Consider the following 14,278-nt stretch of genomic DNA (forward strand, 5'->3'; position numbering starts at 1 on the left):
ACCCCCAATCTCTGCCTCCATCTTTATATGGCCCTTTTCTGTGTGTCTGTCTTCACATGGCGTTTTCCCCTTGTTGTAAGGACATCAGTCATATTGGGTTAAGCCCCACCCTAATGACTTCATCTTAACTTGATTACATCTGTAAAGACCCTATTTCCAAATCAGGTCATATTAACAGTTGCTGGGGGTCAGGACTTCATCATATATTTGAGGGGAGCACACAACTCAAGAAATAACAGTGTGAGTGTTCTAATCACCAGGAGTGGGAACGTAAAGGGGCCAGAGATTTCAGTGAAGATGGGAAGGTCACAGAAATAAACAAATAGCAAAAAGGGAGGCAGCAAAGGGTGATGTCTCCAGGCACAGGAAGCTTTAAAGGAGAAGGAGTTAACTTGTGGAAGAGCAGTGATCTAGAAACAGTCCCGGGAAGGAGAAGGACACAGACCCTACCTCCTAAGCCCAAGTTATCTGAAGAATGAGAGAATGAGCATCTGGAATCGAGAGAGCCCCAAGGGAAGATTGTTCACACTGGGTCAGGGACTATTGTTGTTTTGTGTAGGCAGGATAAAGGGCTCATTTCCTACTGGTCCATATGTGAATTCATCAAGTTGAAGGGTTGGAATCTAATCCTAGGGATGCTCAGATTCTGAAAATCATGGCTCCACAGTCCAGTTCTTCCCATTCGGCAGCTAAATGGTTTTCTTTCCAGAAGTTTTCTTTCCATTTCTGCATCCACATTGAGCCTCACGCTCTGCTGTTTCTAACAGTTAAGAGATGAGAAGGGAAACAGACATCCAAAGGAATAGCATAGAAGTCGAGAGCAACGCATGTCAAGTTTATTAATGTGTTTGTCAGTTGCCGGATCCGAGGACCTAGTTAAAGAGAAGGAGAAACGTGTTAACCCTGAGATCTCCTCTCGTCTATATTGTCCTTCTTACTATTTGAGTTATTAATACTGTCTTGATAACTTATCTGCTTGAGGCAATACTGTCCCCTTTTTTATTTAAAGACAGTCTGTACCTTTAGTGGTGGGAATCTTCACAAAGAATTTATTCAGTGTGTAAAGTGGCACCATCGCTCTGCTGTTCATTTGTCATTTACTTGTTCACAGCAGGCAAATGGCCCCAGGTGAATTATGAGTAGGTGTTATTCATACCCGGGCTCCTCTGCAGCGCTTAGTACTTTGCTCTTCAGACCTAATAGCTGCTATTTTGGTCTTGATGAGCAGTATTTTTTCTTCCTCCACCAACTCTTGAACTTACTAATTAGACCACAAAGACTTGCCTTTTCTTCCTGTGATTAGGGGAATATCTCTCTTCCAGTTGTTACTTTTACATGGAATTAAAATGATGCATTGCGTTTGTGTTAGAATTTGAGTCAAAAACCCAAGGCATGTTACATCCATCATTTTTTCTTTTTTTTTTTTGCTGCACGTGGGCCTCTCACTGTTGTGGCCTCTCCCGTTGCGGAGCACAGGCTCCGGATGCGCAGGCTCAGCGGCCGTGGCTCACGGGCCCAGCCGCTCCACGGCATGTGGGATCCTCCCAGACCGGGGCACGAACCCGTATCCCCTACATCGGCAGGCGGACTCTCAACCACTGCGCCACCAGGGAGGCCCTACATCCATCATTTTTATTCCTTGTGGGTATTTTAAAACCTGGGGATAAAACCTAAGCCATGCTGATGACCTCTTATGTGATCTTTTGAAATGATGTGCATATTCATAATTCACAGATGAAATGGTTGTTTACAAAGAATGGAATAGTGATTCAAGAGATCTGGTTTCGCTCTCCCTCCAACGTGCTTTAAAATGTTACACAAAATAACTTCTAGGATCTGATTTGCCAGCCACTACATGAGGAGAGTTTTGCAAAGGAAATGTTTAAAATTGTTTTAGAAGTTAAGATTTATAGACAGTTAAATTGACAACTTTACTTCTCTACTTTTCGGTAGTTCATTGAGTAGTTTTTAAATAGTGACCTGAACAAACTACATGAACTGAAAACATATTATGAGTCATTTGGAAACAATATCTTGTTTGCTCTTAAATTCCTATTGTGTAGCAAATAGTTATTTTAAAGAATTCAAAATGCTGTGGAGAATTAATTTGTGTTTCTTCATCCAAGTTATTTCAGGGAGTGATTACAAATTGTTTTTAAAACAGTCATTCCAGGATTTAGCTGCTTTCTCTGTCAGTATGTTTTCCAATCATTTTTCTTCCATTCCACTTAAACTCAACTGAGCATTATGCAAAGCCTTTAGATGAGAACAACTGGTACAGGAAAGCTGTTTGTAAGCCTCTGTCAGACAGTTCTTTTTGAGCTATTGAGTGGTTGACAGGATTTAAAAACCCTTGACCCTAATGATCCATTTCTCATTAGAGCACTTTCATCAAAGACTTTTGCCTTAAGCGCTACTTTAGCACTTCGCTATACATCCGAACATATTTCTACTTCAAAATAGAATAGATTATCATCTCTTTGGGGCGGTTCAGGTACAGTACTGCCTCAGAGCACTGAGGGTGGAATAATTGATTTCCACTCCACCTCCTCCATCCCAAGGGCAGTCACTTGAGACTTGAAATCTGAATCATTACCCTGGTAAGCTGTAGCATCAAGGTTCAAACAATTCTACTTCTTTTACCTAAAGATGAGGAGAGGTTTTAGAATTTAATGCAAGCTCTGAGACTGAGTGAACACAAGAAGGCTTACTATTGTCATTCAGCAAAACCTCTCAGTAAACAGCTAAAGGGAACTATTTTTTTGTGAAAAATACAGCCAAGAAAGATGAGAACTTTTTGATGTTCATGAGGAAGTTTCCAGAACCTCCTCTGATCACCTTTCAGTTTGCAAATTAAGCACTGTGGTTTTGCTCACTCCATGATTTCCCAGGTAAATTGTGTCATGAATGCTTTATCCTTGAAGGTGATGATCCTAGCCAGCACCTGTGAGCTTTGGCACTGAGCTCACCCAGAAAGGCTGAGGTTCTCAAACTGGAATGAGCATATCCTTCAATCTCCAGCCTTGTCTTGTGTAGGGCCAGAAATCTGCTTTTATTTTTTTTCAAACAAACTCCTGTCTGGTTCTTATGCAGGTGGTCCACAGACCTCACTTTCAGAAATTGTGGAAGGTCTGAATTTGTAGTCATCGGCCTTATACATCTGTTTCCTTGTTTGACTAAGTAATGACAAAGTAGCTGGATGTCATCACAAAATGAGGTAAAACTACCACCGACCTTGGCTTCATTAGTATCACGTTCACCCTTACCTACAGCCTGCCATGAAAAGTTTCGAATTGCCGTAGTAATGAATGAACTTGCTTCTTTCCCAAAATGTACACGTTTACTAGAAAGCCAGACATGGTGCTCATCTTCATCTTGTTCACTAGAACGTAAGGACAAATGCTGCTGGAGAACAACTGACTAATTTGAGACACTTTTTAAAAATTAATTAATTGTTTGTTTGTTTATTTATTTATTTTTGGCTGCGTTGGGTCTTTGTTGCTGCGCACGGGCTTTCTCTAGTTGCGGCGAGCGGGCTTCTCATTGCAGTGCCTTCTCTTGTTGTGGAGCACGGGCTCTAGGCACACAGGCTTCAGTAGTTCTGGTGTGTGGGCTCAGTAGTTGTGGCTTGTGGGCTCTAGAGCATGGGCTCAGTAGCTGTGGTGCACGGGCTTAGTTGCTCTGCAGCATGTGGGATCTTCCCAGACCAGGGACTGAACCTGTGTCCCCTGCATTGGCAGACAGGTTCTTAACCACTGCCCCACCAGGGATGTCCTAATTTGAGACATTTATCTTCATAAGGTCTGACAAACTTATCTTGGGTCATCATGAGCAAGGACTTTCCTTTCTGAGGTGTGGCATTGCTCTTTCAGCTTCTATCAGTGTGTTCATTCTCTCTCATGGCACCAAGTTGACACAACCATTGTGTATTGGAGGTAACTCCTGATGAGGTTTTTCCTCTCCCCTTCCCTCCTGAGTAATCTGCCCTGCAACACCTATTTCCTGTCCTCATTGTTGATGTGAAACCTCACTAACCTGGGTTAGTTGTCTAGCGCAGATAAGGAAGGGAACTGAAGTGAAGGCTCTGTCACATGAACTTGGATAGTTGGGCAGAGGCAGTATTTGACATGGTATTTCCTGGTCACCTTCACCAGATGCTGAGTGATGGGTTGGGTTCAAATAGGAAGAGACTGAGTCTCCTACTGGTTTCCTTGTGTTTATCAAAGCTGGCTCACAACTTGAGTGAAAGGTATCGGTGACTTCAATGGGAGACGGTTTGGAGAGAATGGAACCCAACACGTCTCCACAGTTGAATGAGCATTTTGATGTTTGTTCATCCTTCATACTTGGAATGCTTCCTGGTAAGGATGGCACTACTGAAGTAGATATAGCCCACTCCTCTGAAGCAGTGTTTATTATTAAGTGAACATTTTTAACTCATGCAGCTACTTCTGACTGGCAGTGTTAAACCCCTCTCCAGTATACATGTTTTAAAATATCTGTATTGAATATTACATGTGCCCTTGTAAATGGGGGCGTGTGATACTAATCCTTGCACATGTAAATATCTAGTGTAGTAGTTTAGCTCAGACACTATGAGGCAGTTGAAGGGGGTAGGATATAGGAGGACTTTTTCCATATTGGAGAAAAGTATTTATAACTGTTATTTATTTCCACAAAGCCTTTTTAAAACGGAAACTTTTATGAACGTCTCTCCATATACTCCTGCCAAAAGAAAAAATTTGAATCCAGAACTTAGTTTATAGTGACATGTTTATTTTTTCCAAAACAAAAATTCCATGGAGGGGACAAAAAGTAAAAACTGCATTTGCATATTGGAATTTGGATTCAATCTGAGAGTGGGAAGGAGGCATTGGGAAAAAAAATTCAAACCATTTGGAAGCCAAGCTGTTGTCCTTGCCCTTTGGCACCCCGAGCTTTATCCACTTCAGATCCAGAGCCTCATGGAGCTGATACTGTAGTCAAGCAGGACTCAGTACACAGGACGTTCTTCCCGATAATAATAGTGGTGATCATTGCACCTAAGGGAACAGAACTGCCATTGCGTACACAGTGTCTCTGTTCCATCAGCCTTTAGTTGAGCTTGGCATTTTCTCTTCTCTTGTGGGAGCCTCAGAAGGCTTTCCTCAATCTTCGCCTTCCTGTATGTGATGAGAGGCCAAGAGACACACATTGTCCCCTCCTGAAGCTGCTGGAGAAAATGGAGAAGTGCCTTGCCATGGAGAAAAGCTTTGCCATGGTTTCTAAATTCTCTGACAACCACGTCATTTCTCAAAAGGGAGGAGAGGGCGAGTGGAATTGCCAAGGAATATGAGGGTGGTACACTGCTGGTCAGTGTTCCTCCCACCAAAACTAAAGGAAGCCAAGCTCAAGACTAAAACACAAACATTAGGTTGAGACTAGGCTTTCCTGCCAGTCCGCCCCCCTCAGCTTTGATCTCATCTGTTGATATTTCTGCCTATCACACTTCGTTCCGACTCCACCATCCTGTACCCTGTGCTGTTCCTCTTGCTGAGGCTGGTACCCCTAATTTATTCATGGCACATGGAACACACATGCTGGTTTCATCTTCTTACTGACATGCTGCCTTTCCTCTTTCCTGAGCTCTGCTTTTTTCCCCAATGTGTAAGCTCTTTGGAATAACAACTTCAGTTTCTCACAGTAGATCCCATTGAACTCTAGCAAATTAGGGTCCTACTCCTTACCACAGAGCTTTTTGTATTACCTGTGCTACTCATTAAGCTAGAGTTTAATTTATGACCGTATTTTTTTTAGGGCCGTACAAAGAGTCATTGTTTCCGCTATCTCCGTCTATAAACAGTAGGTATTGTTTGCTGCTCCTCCGCACAGCTTGTTTTTTCCAGGTGCAAGTGTTCCACATTTCTACCTTTTGGCACCTTTGTTATTTTACATGCCGGCCACGCCAGGCAGGGTGGCAAAACTTGGCTCAATCAAGACCCAAATCAACCATCCAGCCTGTGAGTTATGCATTTTCCCAGCAGGCAGCTTTACAAGCCAGCTGCCCAGCATTTTGACTCTGATTCTTTGGCTGCCCCTTCTTCCTTATTTTAAAGAACACAAGCTTCACAGCACTGATTTTTGCCAGGCTCTTGGTGACATTCTTCCTATGTACCAGAAACAACTGATGCTTGCAGAATAGAGGCATCCAGGGTACTTCAGCATTACTTTTGGTTGGGGCCATAGCAGGCAAGATCATAACAACAACAATTATGTGGATTTCAAATTATTGCGTTATTCGTTTGAAAGAAATTCTTATATTTTGATGAATTGAACTCTCTTAATGAACGATCTAGAGTAAGAATCAGTTACTGTCCAGGGACCTGACTTTACTTGTTTGGTCCAGTTACTCTACAGTATCTTTCAAATTGGGGTCAGAGACATCCTGCTTCAGAATCACCTGGGAGGTTCTTTTAAAGTACCACCTGGAGAAGGATGCCAGGAATCTGAAATGTTAGCAGCCTTGCCCAGGAGATTCTTGGGCCAACTGTGCTTCTGCATTCACGCTTCCAAAACAAGCTTATTTGTGTTACCTCTTGTGAGAAATCTCTGAGCATCATCAAAAGGATAGTTGATGTTGCAAGTGTGGCTCTTACTTGAATTAATAAACATTCTCCCTATGAGAAGCTAGACTGTAATGGATCCGTGGATCAGTGTGAATTAAACAGCCAATATCTGGGCATTTGAGGGATGAGGCAAAGAAACAGTGATTGTGGGTGTTTTTAGTTCTTTATCACTTTGGGCTGGTATTTCTTGGCAGGACTTTTGTCAAAGGATATTTGTCCTGCAATTTGGGTTTCCTGCTTCTAGGTGGCAGTGGCTCCTCGCTCACGTAGGGAGTGTTTCAGCAAGTATTCTGCTCAAGTAAATATTTAACTCCCTAGTAGAAGCTTTTTATTTTTATTTTTTAAATATCAGCAGCTCTCTGTAACTTGGTAATCTTCCTCTCCCTTATGCATAATCAACTTACTCCATCCCTTTCCTTCTGAATACTCCCTCTTTCTTGGAGTAAACCTCAGGTCAACATGGCATCAGATGCTTCAGTTGTTCTGCTCATGACCGTGAGTGATTTTGCTTAGTAAGTCTCCTTGTGCTGTGGTAGTGATTTTCCACAGCTGTCAGTCCTTCCAGGGATGCTCACTGTTCCCTAGAATGAAAAACCGCCAAGAGACTGGGGGATACTGAGAGCGTTGCCTTCCTGTAGTTGATTCCTCGGGCATCAGAAGGCACCTTCTTCACTTCATTCCTTTAAAAGATAATAGAATCTTTCTCCTCTCCTCCCAAAAGGAATGTTTTCCAGCTATAAGTTTAAATTCTGTGTGCCTTACTGTTTACATATAATGGTTTTTGTTAGCAAAGTTCAGGCAAAAATTGGAACTCAAATGTTTTGAATAGCTTCTGTATATGTTTTCAGAAAGACCTTTCTGAAAGATCCTTTTCCATAGCAAAATATATTTTGTAAAAACTTAAGCGGGGTTTTATACATTTTAAACTTGTTTCATGATAGCTTTTAACACAGGTAGGCAAAGTCTCTTCCCTCGATATGTTTAAAATCTGGATGTACACATGTTTAAAATCTCCACATTTATGTCCTTGGTGGAAACTTGCCCCTTCATGCCCAGAGTTGAATTGCTTTTTGGAAGAGAGAGCTTACGTGGTAAGTTGGTTTCAGATTTCAGAACTGCATAAAGATGGAAATGAGCTTGCTTGCCAGGAATCTCAATTTTAGAAAGCTCTTGAGCCCCGATAGTCCCACAAACTGCAGCCCATAATCTTTGCAGTATCCATTCCAGAGTAGAGAACTCTTCCTGAGATAGTCAAGAGCCTAATATGAAGTCCTTAAATTATTAAAGTATAAGAATTGGGAGGAGACTTCCCTGACGATCCAGTGGTTAAGACTCCGTGCTTCCACTTCAGGGGGCACGGGTTCAATTCCTGGTTGGGAAACTAAGATCCCCACATGCTGCTCGGTGTGGGGAAAAAAAAAAAAAAAGAATTGGGAGGAGGTAGCCTAGTAGAATTAGAGTTCCACAACACAATGTTGGTATAAGGATGAGAATCTTCTCTTCAGGAATATTGACACAGTATCAGAAAACGTTGAGTTTGGAATTCCCGATTTAAATGCTATTCTCAGCATGTGGTTGTGGGGAAGTGTTTCAACCTTTCTGAGTCTCAGTTTTCTCATTTATAAACTGTCTATCTATAATCTTTTTGCTAAAAGAGTTGATGGAAGAGTTAAATGAGATAATATTTGTAAAGGATTTAGTACAGTACCTGCTACAATTATATAGATAGGTAAATAGATACATTTAAAATGTATATATGAATTCTATTCTTACTTCTCCACTTGCCCATATAAGTTTTACCTAATTCCTTTGTATCTCAGTTGACCCACCTGTAAAATAGTTGTAAAGCCACCAACTATTTTTATAGAAATACAGAGACTGGGCAACAGCTTCAGGTTTAAATATTCACTATATAACTTTCTTCATTATAACCTATCAAAAACTTAGCAGAGGTGACAAAGGTAGATTTAAAAGGTACTTAACTACATAAATACTTAGAACTTGCTTGGGATGAGATGTAGGTGTTAGTTTGGTTAACGATCGGCTCTGCCTTGGAAGTATAAACACAATACAAATAATTATGTATTATCAATAACAGAGAGGCAGTCCACAAATGAGCTCATGTCTGCTGTAGGTGGATGAGATCATGTCTGTGAAGTGCTTAAAGCTTCTGAAATACAAGCTACATGTCCCATCTCTAGCCATCCTGATGCTCACCCATAGAAAGTTGGTCTTATCCAATGCCACACTGTACCTAGTGGGGCCAGATTGACCTGGAACATTTTCTGGAGGAGAGAATAACTTTCTGCCCCCAAGGGCTTGGGAAGTCTTCTCATCCATAGTCCTTGAGTAGGACTGCATTGAGCCATCATAGGGAGATGGTTATCAGTCCTGTGTGAGGCACTGTGGTGAAATGGAACAAACAAGGCATGAAGAAGCCAGACCACTGGGGACAGAGCCCAGCTCTGCCTCTTGCCAGCAGACATAGTGCCCATGGAGGTGAGTTGGGGGGATGGTGAATTAGGTGAAAAAGCAAAGGGAAGTAAGGACAGAGGTTCTGGAAAGCCTATAACTTAGAAATGCTGCTTCAACGAATGGAATTTTAAACAGAAGGGAAGAATCCACACAAGGAAATGGAAGGATAACTCTCCCATCTCGTTCATTCATTAAACAAAAATTTGAGTTCTGGCTCTGTGCCAGGAGCTACTTGCCCACGTAAACCCTCTTTAGGCCACGCTCCAGCCTGGGCTGGCCTTTCCCCATCTCAACATGGCTGAGAGGCCTCTTGGTCCTGTAAGACATATAACTCATACTCTCCAATTTAGCATTGAATGTAAACTTTTTTACTGTTTCATAAAGTCTCATCTATGGTAGATCTGTCTCTTCAAATAGCTTAAGAATTCCTTAAAGGATAGAAACAGCGTCTTTTCTCGTTTGTTCCCCACAGCAGCTAGTACAATACTGCATGCATACTGTTAGGTTCTCTAAATATTGGCTGACTGCCTAGTGGACATGGGAAAGGGAAGTAAGGTTACTTGGGCTGACTTTGGTTGCTGGTCTCCAGGAATTCTCCTTTTGTGGAGAACATGTGTCATTCTCTCAGGTTCCTCCTCTTCTCCCAGGTGAGCCTCCCTCTGCTGACACCTGCAGGGATACCACTACATCATCACAGAGACTTTGCTCTCCCATCCTCATTCTGTTGCCCAAATGGAGATCCAGGGACAATTTGCTGAGTGCAATTACTGTCTTCGTGGTACTTTTGACCCTTGGTGTGGCTTGTTCTTCCTGAATTCTTTTTTGCACTCTTTTTCCATCCGATAGAAACACTGGTTACCTTCCACTCCTCTCCTACATCCAATTAGTCACCAGATCTTCTCTCTCTTAACTTCTGAAGATTTTTCAAATTCACTGCTTTATCTCCATTTCGACTACCATTACTTTAATTCATGCCATTGTCCCCTTGTAACCAGTTTATTGCAACAACTTCCTAACTAGTTTCTCTGCCTTGGTCTAGCCTACTTCACACTGGACCTGCAGTGATCTTTCAAAGATGCACATTTGATTTGGTCGTTTCCTTGAATGTAGGCTATTGCACTGAAGATAGAGTCCAAAATCCTTGGCAGGGTGACTCAAGACCCTCAGTCTAGCACCTACTTCTTTCTCAGCCTCACTTCTCACCTCCCTTTGCTTGTTCCCCTCCCCCTCTCTCCACTCCAGCCCTGTTCAACTCTGGGTGCTTCCTCAAGCTTCCTTACCCACCTACGGACCTTTTGAATCATACTTTGGAAATTTTCCATTTGCTTCCCCAATACTCCACGAGACCACACAACCTGGAAGAGCAGGGATTTTGCCTTATCCTTACACAAAATAAGAACTTCAAAAATAGTAGATATATGCATAAACATTTAAGTGAGTTATTGATGTGTGGATTTCACTGCCCTGTGTGGACATTTGACATGTATTGAGTACTTACTGTGTGCCAGACCGTATCATAAGTTCTTTAAATATAAAAAATTAGTTTATTCTGAGAAGTGGGTACTATTAGATCTCTACAGGTAAGGAAACTGAGGCAAAGAGACTAAGTTATCTACCTAACGTCATTCAGCTAATAAGCGGTTCAACAGAGATAAGACCTCAGGCAATCCCGTGCTAGAGGGTTCGCTCTTAACCAATATAACCTATATTGCTTTTCATTCAAAGCCATTGCTGCACTTACAGGGTATATTATTGAGGCGTGGCTGTATGAGAGCCAGATGGGCTAACAGAGAAGTGGGAGGAGACCCATGACAATGAGAGAAGAAGGGTCCCTTGAATCTTAAGCAGGAGGCTTGGGGAAGGGGCTCAACAGGCAAGTGCATGCTCAGTGCTGCAACCACAGCTACCATCAGTCACATACTCTCAGATACTCCAGGACATGGAGAGTCAGCTCAAGAAGGCTTGAGTTGAGCACTTGCTGTTCTGTCTACTAAGGATAGCAAAAGTAGAGGGAGACACAGATTTTGCAAGATACCCACAATCTAGGGAAACAGACTGCATTGCATGAAGAACTGTATAAGCCACAGCAACTGTGGTTAACAGCATAATAGAGGGAGAACAGCCCTGTTTCTGTTAACTATTTCTTCTCTTCATTTCCCTGAAGGATTGCCTCGTACAAACTAGTACCCTGGTGAGTGTACATTGTGGGGTGCTAGGTAGAAAAATGCTAAATGAATCCAATAACAAGAGTGTTAAATTCCTACCTTCTTGGACTTAGTAAGCCCCAGAAAAATACTTCGAGTGCAGCGAGGTATATGTTACATAGATTTATGGAACATGGAGGGTCCATAGGCCTTCCCTTTCACTGTTTTCTACATAGTGGGGTTAAATGAATACCTAGTTCCTGGCTTATGCAGAGCCCTAGCATCTCAAGGTTTTCTGTAGGACATTTGGAAATGTGGTGCTTCTCTAGGCTGAGGACAGGGCTGGGGAGAGTGATGAGCTATTTCAGAACAGATGTCAACAGAGCCCTTCTCTCCGTGCTGAGAATCATCAAACACATGCCTCAAGCCTGCCAGGCAGTGACCGAGGCACAGGCTCCAGAGCACAGAGACAATGAGCCAGCCTCCTAGGGGAACTCTCATGCTGCAAACAAATTAGCTTTGATGGACCAGTGGCCTTGGCTCATTCTTGGGAAATGTGGAGGTGGGAGCTCAGGCCGGTGTGGAGTTTAATTAAGGATGGCAGCTGGTGGAGCAGGTCAGATGGCTCTGTGCTCTGCACTCCATGTCACAAGTTGCTAGCTGCATTTTGTTTTCCTCCAGATAGTCCTGTTGCCCTGTTCCCTCCCCTGCCGCTGCCCACATGTTGTTCTGCCTGCTCTTGGAGTGGTGTGACCTCATCCCTGAGCATGGAGAGTCCAGGCAGGACCACACTCTAGAGGAAGAAAAACTAAACTGTAAGGAAACTATGTAAACTAGTGGCAGATACAGTTCCCATATGAGATGCTTCCCCTCACATGCTCACTCTCCCTCTGTAAATGTACCCATGTGTACCAGGAATTAAATCATGATCACCTTGGGACTTTTAATATCTGGAGGGAAAAGAAAAATGTAATTGGAGCATGCCTCGTGTCTGGTATCCGTGGTCCTCTATCAGGATGGGGGATGGCATCGCCGGGGGAGAACGCCTATCCCTGTCCAAGCAAACCAGAACAGGAGGAAAGAGAGCTGACAGAATCACACAATCTCGTATAAGGACGGGATCTCTAGCACTTGGAGCTGTGAAGGTTTCTGTCTTAAAGAGACTGGGCTAAATAGGGTTCTTGTAAAAGTGAGCGTGAATATTGGGGTCGTTCAGTTGATTGGCCAAAACATACCCTTTAAAGTACCAGCGATACCCGTAGACATTCCTGAATAGAGAAATCTCCAAATCGCATGCTCTAGTGAAGTGAAGGAGGAAGTGGACACACTCAAACCCTAGCTCTTTTTGCTTCCTATTCTGGTGACATGAGATCCAGATAGACCAAGATGTGGTAGGAAAAAAACCTCTGTAAAATCTTCTAAGGCGACATCATCTTTTGGGTGACTGAGTCAGACTATATATATTTATGGCATATGGTCTTTAGGGAAATGCTATATCATATTATTGTCTGGTACTTGTAATGATGTGATATGTACTCTAAAAACACTTCCTGATGTGAAGCCTTGCCCTGCATCACCAGCCGTCTGCTTGCTCATACAAATGAGTTAATTACCTGCAGCAGGAACAAACGTTGACAACGACAAGAAACGTAAACTAAAGGCTGTTGTCTCCTCATGTTACATACAGTTTCTCCTTGGTTACATCATGTTCGTAAAGAGAACTGGGCAATTTCCTGTAACACCAGAATTCTAGGGAGTCTGGGTTTTTAGGATTTCTGACTGTAGAGATCCTAAGTAGAAAAGTATTTATGTGGCAAAATATAAGTCACCCATGGGCCAGTAGCCTTCAGGATAGGATAAGCCACTCTTGGCTTAAGGGGGTCTTAAAACTTTACTAAAGGGGAAGAGTGGGCAGGTCCAACAAGTGGGACATCATTTTATTTTTGAGGGCGTTGAGGTTGGGGAAGAGGAGGAAGAAGGTACAAACACTTGGAAATTAAAGGGAAATTAAAGATCTCCAATTCCATAATCTTTATTTAAAAAATGAAAATGTTGAAAATCAGAGGGGTTATCTGTGCTTTAATAGCAGGCTTGCTTTTAGCTTTTAAGTTGGAGCTCCATAGAAACAGTGTTACCTGTCTCCGAGTGTTAGACATAGCTGTTGGTGACTTCTGGCCCTCATTCCTTATTCCTGTTACTCCGATGGTGTCAATGTTCAGCCAATATCACAGAGGAAACAAAGGCTTGGTGTGCAAGGTGAATATAAGCTGTATTCCCAAGGAAAATGATGTATCATGGAACCGGATTGTAAACTCCTAAAGAGCATTGATTTTGTTTTGCGTGTCTTTATATCTTTCTCAATACCAAGCACTGTGTTTTGCATAAATATAAAACTTAAATCTTTGCTGATTGAAAATAGTCTAGGGCTTCCCTGGTGGCGCAGTGGTTGAGAATCTGCCTGCCAATGCAGGGGACGTGGGTTCGAGCCCTGGTCCGGGAAGATCCCACATGCTGCGGAGCAACTAAGCCCATGCGCCACAACTACTGAGCCCACGTGCCACAACTACTGAAGCCCGTGCACCTAGAGCCCGTGCTCTGCAACAAGAGAAGCCACCGCAATGAGAAGCCCATGCACAGCAACAAAGAGTAGCCCCCGCTCGCCACAAGTAGAGAAAACCTGCACACAGTAACAAAGACCCAATGCAGCCAAAAATGAATGAATGAATGAATGAATGAATGAATAAATTTATTAAAGAAAATAGTCTAGTTGTGAAAAAAAATCTGTAATGTTTTCATCAGCAGCAGGAACAGAGTTAAGTGTATGGATTTGGAGACAGAGTGCCTAGATTTGAATCCAACTCACCCAAGTGTAAGCCATGACCTTGGGCAGGTGACCTAACTTCTCTGTGCCTTAGTTTCCTCTGCTGTAAACTGAGAGATAAACAGTATGTATACATGGAGTGATTGTGAAGATTAAATGAGCCAATATAAGCAAAGCACTTAAAACAATACCTGGCACAGAAAAGTACTCAATGAGCGTTAGCTATTACTAGT

At 42.6% G+C, this 14,278-nt stretch overlaps 1 protein-coding gene across 3 annotated transcripts in view; it reads left to right on the plus strand.

Annotated features, from left to right (window-relative positions):
- The window catches only part of RYR3 (ryanodine receptor 3), a gene marked incomplete at its 5' end in the record, with an annotated part of 560,922 nt that overhangs the window by 212,292 nt on the left and 334,352 nt on the right, over positions 1–14,278 (plus strand). The gene's annotated exons all lie outside the window — the stretch shown is intronic.

This window comes from Mesoplodon mirus (assembly GCF_964341445.2).
Source record: "Mesoplodon mirus genome assembly, chromosome: 4".
Classification (NCBI taxonomy): domain Eukaryota; kingdom Metazoa; phylum Chordata; class Mammalia; order Artiodactyla; family Ziphiidae; genus Mesoplodon; species Mesoplodon mirus.